Source organism: Rattus norvegicus, chromosome 19, assembly GCF_021556685.1.
Source record: "Rattus norvegicus strain SHRSP/BbbUtx chromosome 19, alternate assembly SHRSP_T2T, whole genome shotgun sequence".
NCBI classification, from domain to species: domain Eukaryota; kingdom Metazoa; phylum Chordata; class Mammalia; order Rodentia; family Muridae; genus Rattus; species Rattus norvegicus.
Genome location: NC_141552.1, coordinates 40,758,446 through 40,768,786, shown reverse-complemented (window position 1 = coordinate 40,768,786; position 10,341 = coordinate 40,758,446).

Here is a 10,341-nt window from a genome sequence, read left to right as displayed (position 1 = left end):
TCATAAATGGCTAGGATTTTAACTTTTAAATTAATGAGACAATTTCCACACTTTGAAATGTCTGTTTCAACTGTATAATTACTGTGTTATTGATTTGTCAGGACTCTCCTTTCCTTTGTGCTGTTTTCATATATTAACATTTTTCTTTAACATATTCCTTTATTTTTATAATGCTGACTTGAGTTAGATTTTCTTTTTAGTTTGGAAATTTTATATCAAAATTTTATCCCTCTAGTAGTTATATTTAAGCTTTTATTTATATGTGAAAGTCTAATTTCTATAGTAACTAAATACAGACACCCTGCATTTACAGTTTAATTTCAAATCTGTTATGGAAATGCACTCATCCAAGCAGCATTTTTATCAAAATTTCATCCATCTTGTTTTGATTTCTGTAACCTTAAACTAACTATGATGTCTTCAGAGTTTCACATAAACAAAAGCACACAGGACTTGTTCCTCCCGCCCTCTACTATCTTAGTTTGAATAATTTGGAGGATGTTCCCATGAATCATTGTGTACGTCCATATTTCATGCCCTTAAGTTTCTGATAAATATGGCACTTCAGAAAAGTCCTGAATTAGTTTATCCATTCACCAATTGTTGTGTATTATGTTTTCATATATCTGTCATTATTAATGGAAATACAAGCCTTTCTGTGTGTGTGTTTGTGGGTGTGTGCTTGTGTGTTTGTGTCTGTGTGTATGTGCCTGTGTGTGTCTGTGTGTATATGTGTGTGTACATGCATGTGAGTGTGTGTGTTTGTATGTGTTTGTATGTGTTTGTGTCTGTATCTCTGTGTGTGTGCATGTGTGTAAGTGTGCATTTGTGGTTAAGGGTAGGGAAAATCTAGAAGGTTATTCTACGTAACAATCAAAGAAGCAGAGAAACTTACCTTTAATGGCTTCCCAGATTCTGGCAGATTCCAGACTTCTGAGTCTGAAGCATAATGCAGACTTTTTTTTTTGATTGACTGTATTTTATGTGCATGAATGATTTCGCCTGCATATGTGTATGTGAGCCATGTGTGTGCCTGGTGCCTACACAGGACAAGAGAAAGCCTTGGATCCCTGGAACTAGAGTCACAGATTGCTATGAACTGTGAAGTGGATACTGGGAAAACAGAACCCTTTGGGTCCTCTATAAGAACAGCCAGTGTTCTTAACTGCTGAGCCAGCTCTTGAGGGCAAACCCATTATTCTTCATAGTAACCTAAACACCCTTAGTATGTAGATATTTGAGTTAGTTTTCTGACTCTGGTATTGTGAGGAACAGTAGAGGGGCCTCAGTGGACCTCATTCATGAAATGCTTGAGGTGTAACTCAGACTTAGGCGGCCTGCATCTTCTATGCAAGAATGGAGGGAAACCCATCAAGTCAATGATTTATTGTGCTAACAGTGAACAAACTTGTCTTTCATCTTGATGGAGATATTGTTTATACAGTACAAGGATTTTTGTTATAAACTCACTTTAGGAGAGACTTTCTGAATCCATTCCAACATGTCAATTACTAGTCAGATATCATTGTCATCCTCACAAAAAGAAAAAATGGCCAGCCATACTGAAGGTCAGCTAGTGTTCTTAACAACCATCAGGAACTGATGTAAAAGAAAGTCCCCTCTCAGCTGGATAGAAAGGAGGATGTGACATTACGTTTTACCAGGGACAGAAATAGGAAATGGGAGACATCTAAAGAGTAATTGATAAATTGCTGGGCATTAATTAAGGACAAGGTTAATAGATGAAAAAGAGTTGAGGTTCAGACTTACAGGATTGAGGTTGACTTCATATTTCAAGATTTTTAGCTACAGAAATGTAACTAGATTCTCAGGGTAAAGAGCACTGTGGAATCTCCTCTCTGTCAGGTAAGTTACCTTTAAATATGGACAGAGTAAGTTGTATTTCTTAATGAACCCTTTCTCTTAAGAAAAGACACAGATGAAAGACTTTGCCAAAGTCTAGCAAGCTAGAGAGAATAAAATCTATCTCCCAGGCCTTTATTAATTCCCATCCAAACAAAAGGTGGGAGGTTAGGGGGAGGGAGACTTGGAATCCATGCAGTTTTCAGCCAGAGGGTCCTGTCTACAGGAAACATGAAGCTAACCACAGGCCTGTGTGTTGCTTACCTTTTTCCACTCCTATTATAAAATCTATTTTTCTCAGAACTGAAAGACTCTCCCTAGAAGGAGGAGAGTGGAGTGCAAGACACATGACACTCAGGAGGTAAATAAATGTCAAGTCTGGAGAACCTGAACCTTTCAACAGTAGTGAGAGACCTTCCCCAAGATCAAGGCAGCAGTAAAGCACTGCCTGGGGAGGAGGCTGAGCAGGCCAGCTGGGATCCTTTGATGTGCTGGCCTGTTGAGTAACTCCCCAAGTCCCGAACATTTCCTTTCACAGATCATGTCCTCCTCATCTTGCCATCATCCTAGGATACTTCGTTCCCTTCCTTAAAATGTTTTCTTCTTCACATTTGAGGAGCTGCCACCAGTACATTGTCCAACTCATCGATGTTGTCTTTCTTTCAGGCCGACTGATAAGACTAAAACATGAGCCCACTGGGACTGAGAAATGGGCCTACTGCATGATAGTTGGGCTTGAGAAGCACCCACACGGGGATAATACTGATCTGGATGAATTTTCTCTCATCTATGGAAGAGAACCCAGTTCTCTGGCTTTGTGCCCCATACCCAGGATCTTTTCCATGATCATCCCATGGTGATTTTCTTTTTTTATTTTTAATTATATATATATATATATATATATATGTACATATATATTTTTTTTACTTACATTTCAAATGTTATTCCCTTTCCTGGTTTCCTGTCCATAAGCCCCCATCTCCTCTCCCTCCCCGATACGAGTATCCCCCCATCCATTCCCCTGCACTGGGAGTCCAACCTTGGCAGGACCAAGGGCTTCCCCTTCCACTGGTGCCCCAACAATGCTATTCTCTGCTACATATGCACTCTCAGCAAAGGACAACTCAATAAGACCACCTCCATCTTTAACTTTTTGTCAAGTAAACTGTGAGGATTGTATTCTCTGCATAGGCTTGCCTATTCTGCCATAGTTCGAATAGGCAAGAGGGACCCAGACAGTTCTTGTTAATCATAGTTATTTTAAACTCCCAACCTGGTGACTCCTTGGAACTCTCTTTGGGTCACATGAAGCATGAATTTATACCTTTTTGTTATTGTATTACAAACAGAAAACATATTTTTTTTCTCAGTGTCTTTTTGTGGTGTTACTCATATGTAGTGCTTCCACGAACTTCTAACCCAAACTGAGCTCTGACTATCTTTGTGGCTTCTTTGCCCTGTGGATTACTTTTGTTGTTTTAAAATATCTTATAAAAGTCCATATATTTTATTGTTCTTAATTTAGAATTTGATACCATGGGTTGGGGATTTAGCTCAGTGGTAGAGCGCTTGCCTAGCAAGCTCAAGGCCCTGGGTTCGGTCCTCAACTCCACTCCGGAAGAAAAAAAAAAAACCAAAGAATTTGATACCATTACATTAGTGAAGATGCTGTGTATCTTTTAAATTTTATTTTTAAATTCATCAACCACATAGTTTCTGGCTCAATCTGTTCTACTTCCTGGAAAATAAGCTCATCAAAGAATCTCTTCATTTTATTATTTATTTTAAATTTACTTTATACCACAATCGCAGCCCCTCCCTCTTCTCTTCCCAGTCCCATCCTTATAAGTCCTCCCCCCATTGCCCATTCCCCTTCTCCTCAGAGAAGGGGAGACCCCCCCCTCCTTGGGTAGTACCCTACCCTGGGGCATCGAGTCCCAGCGGGTCTAGGCACTTACCCTCCCACTGAGGTCCAACCAGGCAGTCCAAGTAGGGGGAAAGGAGTCTTCCTTTTATTATACATTTTTATTTTTGGTTTCCATTTGTCTTTTATAATCTATTTCTCTGATGAAGTTCTCTATCTCTGGTAAGAACAACAGTGACCTCCCAAAGATATCTCACCTTATAACTCAAACCTGTGATTGGCCTGGACAAATATTGATTTGGTCATCTCTGGCTTTAGTTCCTGTGGCCGTCCTCTTATTTCCTTGCATGTGTCAGGTCTTATACTTTGCTGCTGGGCACTGAACAAACCAACAGCAGAGACTTCTTCAACACTCTTTAATGCTAAAGAAACACTTCCCTCGGGGTGCTCTAGTGGAGTGAGTTGCATTATTTTTGTCAGTGATTCAAATGACACTTACTGCATGTTTGGACTTGTTTGAAGGACAATAATTTGCATGCTTGGAGGGTTTGCCTTAATTTCCTTTGCTCTACTAGCTACCTTCAGAAAGTCCCGAAGAACTACATCTAAAATCAGATACCAACTCGTTGGGCAATGCATTGTGATAAATATATGTCTTACGTTCTAAAAGACTGAAACTTTTGCTGGAGCTCACAGCCAAAGTTAATAATGAAATTCCCAGTCACTTTAGACTGTTTTCCTACTGTTTATTGAGCCTGCCTATTTAACCTGCTCTTCAGCTAACAATGTAAGAACCGGCTGTACTTGCCTTGGATTTCCCATGCAATCAGCTTTTACAAGTTTTACAACATAGATTAATGTATACATATAATTTTAAGTCATGTACTCTTCCATGCTCTTGACATGAGAGTAATTGATATATGTTTTGTTTATTATAACAATCCTTTGGTGGAAACAGCAACTATAGACTGAAAACAAAGTTACAAAATGAAAAAAAAATCCACCATAATTGTTGAATGTGACATATCGATATTTCTTGAGAAAGAATGATATTTGTAATACTGTTTGTTATTTGAGTCAGCTGAGGTCCATTGAGACATGATTAATCCTTTGTAAAGCGGTTAAAGGTATCTGTAAAGTATCCCTTTCTTTCCCCCATGTGATGCCATATATCCTGTTTAATAAGTACAGAGCAAAACTCTTTAATAAGGACAGACACTCAGAATCAGACAGGGTCATGAGAGTAGAATTAGGAGAGCACAGGTTTAGACTCATACCATAGACAGAGAATGGATGACATAGGGACAGAAAACTAGAGAATTCACATCTTGGCTAGCTCTTGGTCAGATGATACCAAGACAAAATGCTTTATTAATTTCTATCTTTAATGCTACACTGATGCATTGTTAGTGACTCAGACATGGCAATAATGCATTCAAACTGACCATAATCCCCAACACTGCTTAACAAAAGAACAGTCTTTCAATAAATTCTTATTGAGGTCTTCGTTTGTGCCTGTGATTCCATATTAAAGATAGCCCGACGCCTTCAAATTGTTTGGAAGTAATCAGTCTTATACAATGCAGTCTTAGAAGTATTGAGAAACATAAATTCAAGATAGAATGTTTAGAAACAGGAGCTATGGCAAAAACAGACTGGACCAGCACCCTAGAAGCCTTTTTAGTGGAATAAAAGATAAACTATACTTTTAAAAAAGAGTAGAAATGAAAGAATTTATCCTAGGGAGTAGGAGTTATGAATTCAAAACTCCAGAAGCTATACAGAACATGGCAGCTTCTAGAGACTAAACTGAATGTATGTAGTATACAGCACATAAAACAAGATATATATATATATATATATACATTTATTTGACACACATATGGCATACTGTTATTTGTGTGAAGATTTTTAGAAGGTATATCCTAAGAGAAATTACTTTGAAATATGTAAAAATTAAAAATCAACACGGTTAGAACGTCTGTAGCCCATTGAGCAATGGTCATGGATTTTGCAACCCTGATCTTGAGAAACATCGTGTACTTTCAGAACTTGTGGGTTCCTGGTGTGACTATAGATAGATGACTAAATGCATTGTACAGTAGCCTCATCCAGAACCATTTCTAGTTCTGAGGCTAACACTGTGAAATACTGAGTCTCTAACCTGAGGGTACATCATCTGTGGATGCAGCAGGCAGTCAGAAAACAGTAAAGGTGAAGCTCAAAGCTCAAAGCACAGCTCTCATTTTTCATGACACTTTAATGCCATTTTCCATATGCTATCGTGCTATTAGAAGGTCCACATTTCTCATACAAAGACCCTGTCACAAATCTAGAAGCTTGCTTTGTCTGTCGATTTAACCCACATCTATGTTATCGGTGGTACATGCTGTATATTTTCCACCAACATAGTCCTGTTGAATGTATACTTCTGAAAGAATTTATTATTGTCAGAGAAGGCATAACCATTTCCCAGGTACATTTAGCTGAGCTCAGTTAAACCTGCTGGAAATACCCTCCGAGGCACACCAGAGATGAGTCTCAGTCAAGCTGACAGTGAATTTGAACCATCACACCCTTGCAAACTAAACTAAGATGTAAACCCCTTACTATAGTTTATGTATCAACACCCTGCAAAGGAAACCCAGACGGGTGTGAGAATAGTCATTGAAATTGTATTGTATGGTTTATAGAAACCATGGAGCTTTTCAGCATTTCCAAATTTCTTACATTATTAACTTCATTTTGTCACTGATAATTTCATTAAAATATTAGTGATCCCTTTAATCATTCCCATTATCCATATACAAGTGAGATGAACTTCAACTAGAAACAGAAGGAACTTTGTATATCACCTATGCCTTCAGGTCTGGAGTAAATTAAAGTAACGTTGCCTACTTTAGGTTTCTATAATAAAAACTATTGTGTTCATGATTTAAATTGAGATAATTGATCTGTTTGTGTATAATGTCTGTGCAGAGTGATAGATATGGGTCTGATTTCATTCTTTGAAATTCAGTTTTCTCAGCACTGTTTGTTTCTGAGAAGTAACAGTATCTATTTCGCAGTGTATGTTTTTGCTTCCTCATTAAATATTAAAACCTGTAGTTATGAGTACTCATGTTTGAGTCTTGTAATTTACTCCATTGGTCTTCTGAGTCCTCACTTAATATAATCGTTTCTAGGTCCTGTGACTGGTAATAAATACAAATTTAATTACAATTCCCCCAGTTATTTTTTCAAAGTCCTTACCACCAAATACCATTATTTTGAGATTGCATTTTGAACACATGGATTTCAAGGGCCACTAATGTTCCTTCCCCCACAGTTCACTTGGTACCCACTGTCTTCATCGTGGTTACAGAGTACAACCGCTGATCAAGGAAGGCCTCATATCTCTACAGAATCTAAAACAGAAAAAGACAGTTTGTAAGAACCCCAAGTCTTCTTTTTATTGCTAAGAAGAAAAACATCCCAGAATTTACATCCACCATTTGTTGACCAAAGCTGAGTAATAGTCCCATGAACCTATTCAAAGTCAGCTAAGACAACCATTCTAATTGTGTCGAATGTGTACTGTCTGCTGTGGAGAGCCATGTCTTCCATCCATGAATGAAGTAAGTTAGAGGCGACTGGTGATTGCCAATAGGTTTCTTATCCTCATGTTAGAGGTGGTAGCCAAGAGTCAGCAATTACTATACTGAAATACCATGACTGTTAAAAAATAAGGTACCTTGCAAACATTGAGTAAAACATCCCAGTCAACAGGTTAGCTGGCAATCCCAATGCCTAGGAATGATACAAGTTTAGAACCATTTAAGTTAAACCCTGTTAACCAAATCTTTCCCTTTCCAGATCATGCTTAGCTGGGAACTACCAATTCCACCTATTCATCTTTCCCTTTCCCATTTTCTTTCTTTTTCGTCCTTCCTTCCTTCCTTCCTTCCTTCCTTCCTTCCTTCCTTCCTTCCTTCCTCCCTCCCTCCCTCTTCCCCTCTCTCTCTCTCTCTCTCTCTCTCTCTCTCTCTCTCTCTCTCTCTCTCTCTTTCTTTCTTTCTCTTTTTTCCAGGTAGGCTTCTGGTACCTACTTTCAAGCTATTACAACATTAAATAATTTTAGTAGAGTTAATACAAACTGTCCGGAAATAATCAACTTTCCCCATCTTAGATTCTTTTAGTTGCATTTATCTTAATTACAGAAGCAAGTTAAAGAAGAAACGGTTTATTTGGCTTATACTTTACACTTAGTTTTGTAGTAGAATTAAGGTGCAAGAACTTGAAGCAGTTAATACATTGCACCCTCACTCAAGAACAGAGAGTAGGGAATTCATGCACGCACATGCTAGTGTTCAGTTTGCTCTGCCCACTCTTACACAGTATAGGATACACTACCTAAGGAATGGCACCTCCCACAGTGGGTGAATATTCACACCTCAGTTAATGTAACCCTCATAGACATTATCTGAGGTCCATTCCCAGATGATTCTAAGTTTTGTCAAGCTGGCAACTAACACTAACCATTACATTTTGTGCCAATGGATGCATTAGCATCAGAGATCTGATTCTGTGGCTCGGGAAGCATCCAGAAGAGAGGGTGGAGTGAGAGTAATAGTCAAAATACCAGGAAGTCTACTGTGAAACAGCCTCTCCTAGAAATGGCTACAAAAATAAGACCATAACAAATGGCAATATCAATTAATATGTAGATCTCTGAGATACTCTTCGAGTGTTGGCATTATTTGAATTATTACTCTATTCTTGGTACCACGTAGGTACCTCAGTGTAGACCCCAATTTTCAAAACTAATATAGATATTTTTCAATCATTCTCTGCTACTAATCTACTATTAATGTGTTCTAGAATAGTCTTCTCCCTCTCCTTTCTATTATTTACTCCACTATAAGCCATAAAATGGATATACTTAAAAACTATTAAACCTCAACATTTTTTCAAGCAAAAAAAATAATTTTTTACTATAATACTTAATCTTTTTAAAGCTCTTGTCAAAATTCTATTTGTCTTAAGTGCATTGTCTATTATGTCATTGCTTGAACAGATATTTACAGCTTTTTTGTACTAAAATATAATGATTAGTATTTCCAATAGATGTATAATTTAGATTGCTTACTCTGATCTGTCAGAGAAGGGTCCTTTTAAATGCCTTCATTTAAAAATGATATTTGTGTGATATGAGAATAGTGTTTCTGTTTAAACTCAGAAAACAGCCATATCATAGCTATACATGAAAATTAATGTCCATGTAAAGAAATTATGCTCCTGCTGTCTGAATTCATATGAGGAAGTCCTTATTAAAATGATCTAACCATTGCCTTGGACGACCAATTTAGCATACAGAAGAGGTCAATGCTGCAGATGTTCACACACTATCACAAAATGCTTTAAGGGAAACCCCGTGCCTTCAAAGAGGGCTCAACGGCAGTAGAACATTGTTCAACGAACAATTTCTGACCTGTGCATATGAAGTGATTTTTGACAACTTACTTATGGCTCAGTGAAGAAATTCATAAGTGTGGCTGAAATTCTCTCCTACCATTTGTAGATGTGCAGAGAACCCCAGGTGTCTCCTTCTTCATGGCTGATCCCAGTTGTTCTCTACAAACCCCTGTCTCTCTGTTCCAAAGCTGGTGTCACCTTTTAAACTAATGCTGCAGCCTTATCTCGATGAAGCAGGGTAAAGTGTGTGGTCTTTGTACAGTGATGTCTGTGAGTGTTGTCCTATCAAAGGTGAGAATAATGCACCATTAATGGGCTTGGGTAGAGTTGGGGATGGCCTTTTCCTTCTGCTTTGGCCATATAAGGGCATCTTAGAGGCAGCATCCACTGGTGACCTGGTGTTGGACCTTTCATCCTCTAGGTCCATGAGGAATGAATTGGTCTTATCAATAAATGATTCAGTTATAAATAGTTTTCTCAGCACAAACATAAGAAGGCAGCCATGAAACTAGGTGAAGGACAGACTACGATTACAGAAAAAAAAATGTTCACTTTCATCTCAAGAAATGTTCTGCAGTCTGAATTTGATATGTAGGCTTTTTATGTACAGATAATAATTTTTATATTTGACTCCAATTTTAAGAAAATATTTCTTACACTTTTAATAATTGTAATGTAATTACATCATCCTTTCTTCCTTTGTTTTACCCCCTCAAACTCAAACCTCTGCCTTGTACCTCCCTTGCTTTGTTTCAGATGCATGGCCTCTTTTTCTTTCATCATTGACACTCTCTCTCCTCTCTCTCTCCCTCTCTCTCTCTCTCTCTCTCTCTCTCTCTCTCTCTCTCTCTCTCTCTCTCCCCTAAATATACAAATACAACTTTATCAGTCTGAATAATGTTACTCGTATGTGTATGATTTCAGGCTGACCCTGGGGAGGACTATTTCATCCACTTTTAGCATTCCTTGGGCTATATAGTTTTCACATACAACTCATTCCTTTTATGCCAGCCCACAGACCTTTGATTGTTTCTGGGAGTTTCTTCCCCTCTTTGTAATTGACAGGAACCTGAGCGGGACAGGTGCTTGTTTACACACGAGCACACCATCCTTCAACTGATCTTGATGCTGTCAGCATCCCAGCATAATATCCTTCTGAT